The sequence below is a fragment of the Triticum aestivum genome, chromosome 1A, assembly GCF_018294505.1.
Source record: "Triticum aestivum cultivar Chinese Spring chromosome 1A, IWGSC CS RefSeq v2.1, whole genome shotgun sequence".
Classification (NCBI taxonomy): Eukaryota; Viridiplantae; Streptophyta; class Magnoliopsida; order Poales; family Poaceae; genus Triticum; species Triticum aestivum.
This window is the reverse complement of record NC_057794.1, coordinates 80,962,419-80,971,461: the sequence shown is the minus strand read 5'-3', so window position 1 is coordinate 80,971,461 and position 9,043 is coordinate 80,962,419.

Sequence of the window (9,043 nt, the reverse complement as noted above, 5' to 3'; positions counted from 1 at the left end):
ACAGTACCTTGAAGTGGTGATTTATTTCCTTATACTAACGGAGCTCATGAGTTTTCTACTTTAAGTTTTATGTTGTGAAGTTTTCAAGTTTTTGGTAAAGATTCGATGGACTATGGAATAAGGAGTGGCAAGAGCCTAAGCTTGGGGATGCCCAAGGCACCCCAAGGTAATATTCAAGTACAGCCAAGAGCCTAAGCTTGGGGATGCCCCGGAAGGCATCCCCTCTTTCGTCTTCGTTCATCGGTAACTTTACTTGGAGCTATATTTTTATTTACAACATGATATGTGTTTTGCTTGGAGCATCAATTTATTTTGTTAGGATTTGCTTTCTGTTATTTAGAACAATGTTTTTCATCTTTTATTTCAATAAAATTTGCATTGATAGCCTCCACTATGCCTATGATACAAGTATACATGTTGCTGTTTGAAAACAGAAAGTTTACCACTGTTGCAATAATTCCCTAGAAAAGTCAGAATGTGATAAAATGTTGAAACCTTTTGCATATTAAGATCTGATAAATTTACTACGTTCGGAATTTTCTTTAATAATTTTTGGAGCTAGGAAAGTATGGATGTTGCTGCATTCTTTACAGACTGTCCTGTTTAGGCAGATTGCTGTTATGTTTGCATTGTTTGAATATGTTTGCTTCTTTAATGATTCTATTTGAGGATAGGACTATTAAATATACAGAGGCATTTAGTATTCAATGTTGAATATTAATTTTAGTGATTTGCTAAAGTAGAGTATGATAAGGTTTTTGCAATGGTTTATACTAACTTATCTCACGAGTCCTTGTTGAGTTTTGTGTGGATGAAGCTTTTGAGATTTAGGGAGACCGTGATATGAGAGGAATTAAGGAGACACAAAAGCTCAAGATTGGGGATTCCCAAGGCATCCCAAGATAATATTTCAAGAAGTCTCAAGCCTCTAAGCTTGGGGATGCCCCGGTTGGCATCCCACCTTTCTCCTTCAACAACTATCGGTTAGTTTCGGTTGATCCTAAGTTTTTGCTTCTTCACATGATGTTTGCCATTCTTAGAATGTCATTTTATTTTGTTTTTCTTGCTGTTTGAATAAAATACCAAGCTCTGAAATTATTAAATGTTAGAGAGTCTTCACATAGTTGCATAATTATTCGACTACTCATTGATCTTCACTTATATCTTTTGGAGTAGTTTGTCATTTGCTCTAGTGCTTCACTTATACTTTTTAGAGCATGGTGGTAGTTTTATTTTAAAGAAATAGATGAACTCTCATGCTTCACTTATATTATTTTGAGAGTCCTAAATAGCATGGTAATTTTCTTAAAATCCTAATATGCTAGGCATCTAAGAATAGTAAAAACTTTCATATAGAGTATTGAATACTAAGAGAAGTTTGATGCTTGATGATTGTTTTGAGATATGGAGGTAATAATATCAAAGTCGTGCTAGTTGAGTAGTTGTGAAATTGAGAAATGCTTGTGTTGAAGTTTGCAAGTCCCGTAGCATGCACGTATGGTAAACGTTACGTGACAAATTTGAAACATGAGGTGTTATTTGATTGTCCTCCTTATGAGTGGCGGTCAGGGACGAGCGATGGTCTTTTCCTACCAATCTATCCCCCTAGGAGCATGCGTGTAGTGCTGAGGTTTTTGATGACTTGTAGATTTTTGCAATAAGTATGTGCGTTCTTTATGACTAATGTTGAGTCCATGGATTATACGCACTCTCACCCTTCCATCATTGCTAGCCTCTTCGGTACCGTGCGTTGCCCTTTCTCACATTGAGAGTTGGTGCAAACTTCGCCGGTGCATCCAAACCCCGTGATATGGTACGCTCTGTCACACATAAACCTCCTTATATATTCCTCAAAAAAGCCACCATACCTACCTATTATGGCATTTCCATAGCCATTCCGAGATATATTGCCATGCAAGTTTCCACCGTTCCGTTTATCATGACACATTCATCATTGTCATATTGCTTTTCAAGATCATGTAGTTGACATCGTATTTGTGGCAAAGCCACCGTTCATAATTTTTCATACATGTCACTCTTGATTCATCGCAATCCCGATACACCGCCGGAGGCATTCATATAGAGTCATACTTTGTTCTAGTATCGAGTTGTAAATAAATAGAAGTGTGATGATGATCATTATTAGAGCATTGTCCCAAGTGAGGAATAAAAAAAATAAAGGCCATAAAAAAAGAGAAGGCCCAAAAAAAAGAGAAAGGCCATAAAAAGAGAAGGCCAAATAAAAAAATGAGAGAAAAAGAGAGAAGGCACAATGCTACTATCCTTTACCACACTTGTGCTTCAAAGTAGCACCATGATCTTCATAGTAGTGAGTCTCTCATGTTATCACTTTCATATACTAGTGGGAATTTTTCATTATAGAACTTGGCTTGTATATTCCAACAATGGGCCTCTTCAAGTGCCCTAGGTCTTCGTGAGCAAGCAAGTTGGATGCACACCCACTAGTTTCTTTTGTTGAGCTTTCATACATTTATAGATCTAGTGCATCCGTTGCATGGCAATCCCTACTCCTCGCATTAACATCAATTGATGGGCATCTCCATAGCCCATTGATTAGCCTCGTTGATGTGAGACTTTCTCCTTTTTATCTTCTCCACATAACCCCCCTCATTATATTCTATTCCACCCATAGTGCTATATCCATGGCTCGCGCTCATGTATTGCGTGAAGGTTTATGAGTTTGAGATTACTAAAGTATGAAACAATTGCTTGGCTTGTCATCAGGGTTGTGCATGATGAGAGCATTCTCGTGTGACGAAAATGGAGCATGCCTAAACTATATGATTTTGTAGGGATGAACTTTCTTTGGCCATGTTATTTTGAGAAGACATAATTGCTTAGTTAGTATGCTTGAAGTATTATCATTTTTATGTCAATATTAATATTTTGTCTTGAATCTTATGGATCTGAACATTCATGCCAAACTGAAGAGAATTACTTAGAGAAATATGTTAGGTAGCATTCCACATCAAAAATTCTGTTTTTATCATTTACCTACTCAAGGACGAGCAGGAATTAAGCTTGGGGATGCTGATACGTCTCCAACGTATCTATAATTTTTGATTGTTTCATGCTATTATATTATCAACCTTGGATGTTTTATATGCATTTATATGTTATTTTATATGATTTTTGGGACTAACCTATTAACCTAGAGCCCAGTGCCAGTTTCTGTTGTTTCCTTGTTTTAGAGTATCACAGAAAAGGAAAATCAAATGGAGTCCAATTGACCTGAAACTTCACGGAACTTATTTTTGGACCAGAAGAAGCCCACGGAGTATTGGATATGGACCATGAGAGTCCCGGGCTACCCACGAGGGTGGGGGCGCACCCACCCACCTGGGCGCGCCCCCCTGCCTCGTGGACAACCCAGAGATCCACCGATGTACTTCTTCCTCCTATATATACCCATATACCCTAAAACTTCGAGGAGCAGAATAGATCGGGAGTTCCTCCGCTAGAAGCCTCCGTAGCCACCGAAAACCAATCTAGACCCGTTCCGGCACCCTGCTGGAGGGGGAATCCCTCTTCGGTGGCCATCTCATCATCCCGGCACTGTCCATGACGAGGAGGGAGTAGTTCTCCCTCGGGGCTGAGGGTATGTACTAGTAGCTATGTGTTTGATCTCTCTCTCTCTCTCTCGTGTTCTTGAGGTGCTACAATCTTGATGTATCGCGAGCTTTGCTATTATAGTTGGATCTTATGATGTTTCTCCCCCTCTACTCTCTTGTAATGGATTGAGTTTTCCCTTTGAAGTTATCTTATCGGATCGAGTCTTTAAGGATTTGAGAATAATTGATGTATGTCTTGCGTAGGATACCCGTGGTGACAATGGGGTATTCTATTGATCCACTTGATGTATGTTTTGGTGATCAACTTGTGGGTTCCGCCCATGAACCTATGCATAGGGGTTGGCAACGTTTTCGTCTTGACTCTCCGGTAGAATCTTTGGGGCACTCTTTGAAGTACCTTGCATTGGTTTGAATAGATGAATCAGAGATTGTGTGATGCATATCGTATAATCATACCCACAGATACTTGAGGTGACATTGGAGTATCTAGGTGACATTAGGGTTTTGGTTGATTTGTGTCTTAAAGTGTTATTCTAGTACGAACTCTAGGATAGATTGAATGAAAAGAATAGCTTCATGTTATTTTACTACGGACTCTTGAATAGATCGATCAGAAAGGATAACTTTGAGGTGGTTTCATACCCTACCATATCTCTTTGTTTGTTCTCTGCTACTAGTGACTTTGGAGTGACTCTTCGTTACATGTTGAGTTCTACCTCTTGAGCACTGCGTTGGTTTTCCCTTGAAGAGGAAAGGGTGATGCAGCAAAGTAGCGTCAGTATTTCCCTCAGTTTTTGAGAACCAAGGTCTCAATCCAATAGGAGGCTACGCGCGAGTCCCTCGCACCTGCACAAAACAAATAATCCTCGCAACCAACATGATAAGGGGTTGGCAATCCCTACACGGTCACTTACGAGAGTGAGATCTGATAGATATGATAAGATAATATTTTTGGTATTTTTATGATAAAGATGCAAAGTAAAATAAAAGCAATGAAAATAACTAAGTATTGGAAGATTAATATGATGAAGATAGACCCGGGGGGCATAGGTTTCACTAGTGGCTTCTCTCAAGAGCATAGGTATTTTACGGTGGGTGTACAAATTACTGTTGAGCAATTGACAGACTTGAGCATAGTTATGAGAATATCTAGGTATGATCATGTATATATGCATCACGTCCGAGACAAGTAGACCGACTCCTGCGTGCATCTACTACTATTACTCCACACATCGACCGCTATCCAGCATGCATCTAGAGTATTAAGTTCATAAGAACAAAGTAACGCCTTAAGCAAGATGACATGATGTAGAGGCATAAATTCATGCAATATGATAAAAAAAAACCATCTTGTTAACCTCGATGGCAACAATACAATACGTGCCTTGCTGCCCCTACTTTCACTGGGAATGGACACCGCAAGATTGAACCCAAAGCTAACCACTTCTCCCATTGCAAGAAAGATCAATCTAGTAGGTCAAACCAAACTGATAATTCGAAGAGACTTGCAAAGATAACCAATCATACATAAAATAATTTAGAGAAGATTCAAATATTGTTCATAGATAAACTTGATCATAAACCCACAATTCATCGGTCTGAACAAACACACCGCAAAAGAAGATTACATCGAATAGATCTCCACAAGAGAGGGGGAGAACTTTGTATTGAGATCAAAAAAGAGAGAAGAAGCCATCTAGCTAATAACTATGGACCCGATGGTCTGAGGTAAACTACTCACACTTCATCTGAGAGGCTATGGTGTTGATGTAGAAGCCCTCCATGATCGATGCCCCCTCCGGTGGAGCTCCGAAACAGGCCCCAAGATGGGATCTCATGGATACAAAAAGTTACGGCGGTGGAATTAGGGTTTTGGCTCCGTTTCTGATCGTTGGTGTGTACGTAGGTATATATAGGAGGAAGAAGTACGTCGGTGGAGCAACAGGGGGCCCACAAGGGTGGAGGGCGCGCCTCGAGGGGGGGGGGGGGTAGGTGCGCCCCCTACCTCATGGCCTCCCTGTTGGTTGCTTGACGTAGGGTCCAAGTCTCCTGGATCATGTTCGGTGAGAAAATCATGGTCGCGAAGGTTTCATTCCGTTTGGACTCCGTTTGATATTCCTTTTCTTCGAAACCCTAAAATAGGCAAAAACAACAATTCTGGGCTGGGCCTTCGGTTAGTAGGTTAGTCCCAAAAATAATATAAAAGTGGATAATAAAGCCCAATAATGTCCAAAACAGTAGATAATATAGCATGGAGCAATCAAAAATTATAGATATGTTGGAGACGTATCAAGCATCCCCAAGCTTAATTCCTGCTCGTCCTTGAGTAGGTAAATGATAAAAACAGAATTTTTTGATGTGGAATGCTACTAGGAATAATTTCAATGTAACTCTTCTTAATTGTGGCATGAATATTCAGATCCGAAAGATTCAAGATAAAAGTTTAATATTCACATAAAAATAATGATACTTCAAGCATACTAACTAAGCAATTATGTCTTCTCAAAACAATATGGCCCAAGAAAGTTATCCCTACAAAATCATATAGTCTGGCTATGCTCTATCTTCACCACACAAAGTATTTAAATAATGCACAACCCCAAAGACAAGCCAAGCAATTGTGTCATACTTTTGACATTCTCAAAACTTTTCAATCTTCACGCAATACATGAGTGTGAGCCGTGGACATAACACTTTAGGTGGAATAGAATGGTGGTTGTGGAGGAGATAAAAAGGAGAAGATAGTCTCACATCGACTAGGCATATCAACAGGCTATGGAGATGCCCATCAATAGATATCAATGTGAGTGAGTAGGGATTGCCATGCAACGGATGCACTAGAGCTATAAGTATATGAAATCTCAAAAAGAAACTAAGTGGGTGTGCATCCAACTTGCTTGCTGACGAAGACCTAGGGCATTTTGAGGAAGCCCATCATTGGAATGTACAAGCCAAGTTCTATAATGAAAGATTCCCACTAGTATATGAATGTGATAACATAGGAGACTCTCTATCATGAAGATCATGGTGCTACTTTGAAGCACAAGTGTGGTAAAAGGATAGTAGAATTATCCCTTCTCTCTTTTTCTCTCATTTTTTTATTTGGGCCTTTTCTCTCTTTTTTGTGGCCTCTTTTTATTATTATTATTTTTCGTCCGGAGTCTCATCCCAACTTGTGGGGGAATCATAGTCTCCATCATCCTTTCCTCACTTAGGACAATGCTCTAATAATGATGATCATCACACTTTTATTTTCTTACAACTCAAGAATTACAACTCGATACTTAGAACAAAATATGACTATGTGAATGCCTCCGGCGGTGTACCGGGATATGCAATGACTCATGAGTGACATGTATGAAAGAATTATGAACGGTGGCTTTGCCACAAATATGATGTCAACTACATGATCATACAAAGCAATATGACAATGATGGAGCGTGTCATAGTAAACAGAACAGTGGAAAGTTGCATGGAAATATATCTCGGAATGTCTATGGAAAAGCCATGATAGGTAGGTATGGTGGCTGTTTTGAGGAAGGTATATGGTGGTGTATGATACCGGCGAAAGGTGCGCGGTATTAGAGAGGCTAGCAATGGTGGAAGGGTGAGAGTGTGTATGATCCATGGACTCAACATTAGTCATAATAACTCATATAATTATTGCAAAAATCTACAAGTTATCAAAGCAAAGTATTACACGCGTGCTCCTAGGGGGATATATTGGTAGGAAAAGACCATCGCTCATCCCCGACCGCCACTCATAAGGAAGACAATCAATAAATAAATCATGCTCCGACTTCATCACATAATGGTTCACCATACGTGCATGCTACGGGAATCAAAAAATTTAACACAAGTATTTCTCAAATTCACAACTAGTCAACTAGCACAACTTTAATATCACTACCTCCATATCTCAAAACAATCATCAAGCATCAAACTTCTCATAGTATTCAACACACTCAGAAGAGAATTTTATTATTAATCTTGAATACCTAGCATATTAGGATTATTTAAGCAAATTACCATGCTATTTAAGACTCTCAAAATAATCTAAGTGAAGGATGAGAGATCAATAGTTTCTATAAAACAAATCCACCACCGTGCTCTAAAAGATATAAGTGAAGCACTAGAGCAAAACTATATAACTCAAAAGATATAAGTGAAGCACATAGAGTATTCTAATAATTTCCGAATCATGTGTGTCTCTCTCAAAAGATGTGTACAACAAGGATGATTGTGGTAAACTAAAAAAATAAAGACTCAAATCATACAAGACGCTCCAAGCAAAACACATATCATGTGGTGAATAAAAATATAGCTCCAAGTAAAGTTACCGATAGAAGTAGACGAAAGAGGGGATGCCTTCCGGGGCATCCCCAAGCTTTGTCTTTTATGTGTCCTTATATTATCTTTTGGGTGCCATGGGCATCCCCAAGCTTAGGCTCTTGCCACTCCTTGTTCCATAATCCATCAAATCTTTACCCAAAACTTGAAAACTTCACAACACAAAACTCAAAGTAGAAAATCTCGTGAGCTCCATTAGCGAAAGAAAATAAAATACCACTTCAAGGTACTGTAATGAACTCATTATTTATCTATATTTGTGTTATACCTAATGTATTACAACTTCTCTATGGTTTATAAACTACTTTACTAGCCATAGATTCATCAAAATAAGCAAACAACACACGAAAAACAGAATCTGTCAAAAACAGAACATTCTGTAGTAATCTGTAGCTAGCGCAAGATCTGGAACCCCAAAAATTCTAAAATAAATTTCTGGACGTGAGGAATTTATATATTAATTATCTTCAAAAATAATTAACTAAATATCACTTTCCAAATAAAAATGGAAGTAGTTCTCGTGAGCGCTAAAGTTTCTGTTTTTTTACAGCAAGTGTAACAAGACTTTCCCCAAGTCTTCCCTACGGTTCTACTTGGCACAAACACTAATTAAACACAAAAAACACAACCAAAACAGAGGCTAGATAAATTATTTATTACTAAACAGGAGCAAAAATCAAGGAATAAAAATAAATTGGGTTGCCTCCCAACAAGCGCTATCGTTTAACGCCCCTAGCTAGGCATAAAAAGCAAGGATAGATCTCGGTATTGCCATCTTTGGTCTTAGGAAAGAAAAGAGCAAACTTGCTATCTATAGAATTAATCCTTCTATTTTGATAAAGCACATGGCTATTAATGGTAGAGGAAAGATTAAGTATGTTATGGAAATTTGTATCTAGGCTAGCCTTTATCTCTTTAATAGTTTCGTTTTGGTAAGAGAGCAAAAGAGATGTAGATTCAACTTTCTCATTCACGGGGTGCCCAAATATGGTTTTCATTTTTTCATAAGTGTCTACGACATCCCCTTCAAGAAAACCTTCTTCAAATATAGAATCTAAGACGTGCTTAAAAGAAAAAGGAAGGGCAATATAAAAGCTTTT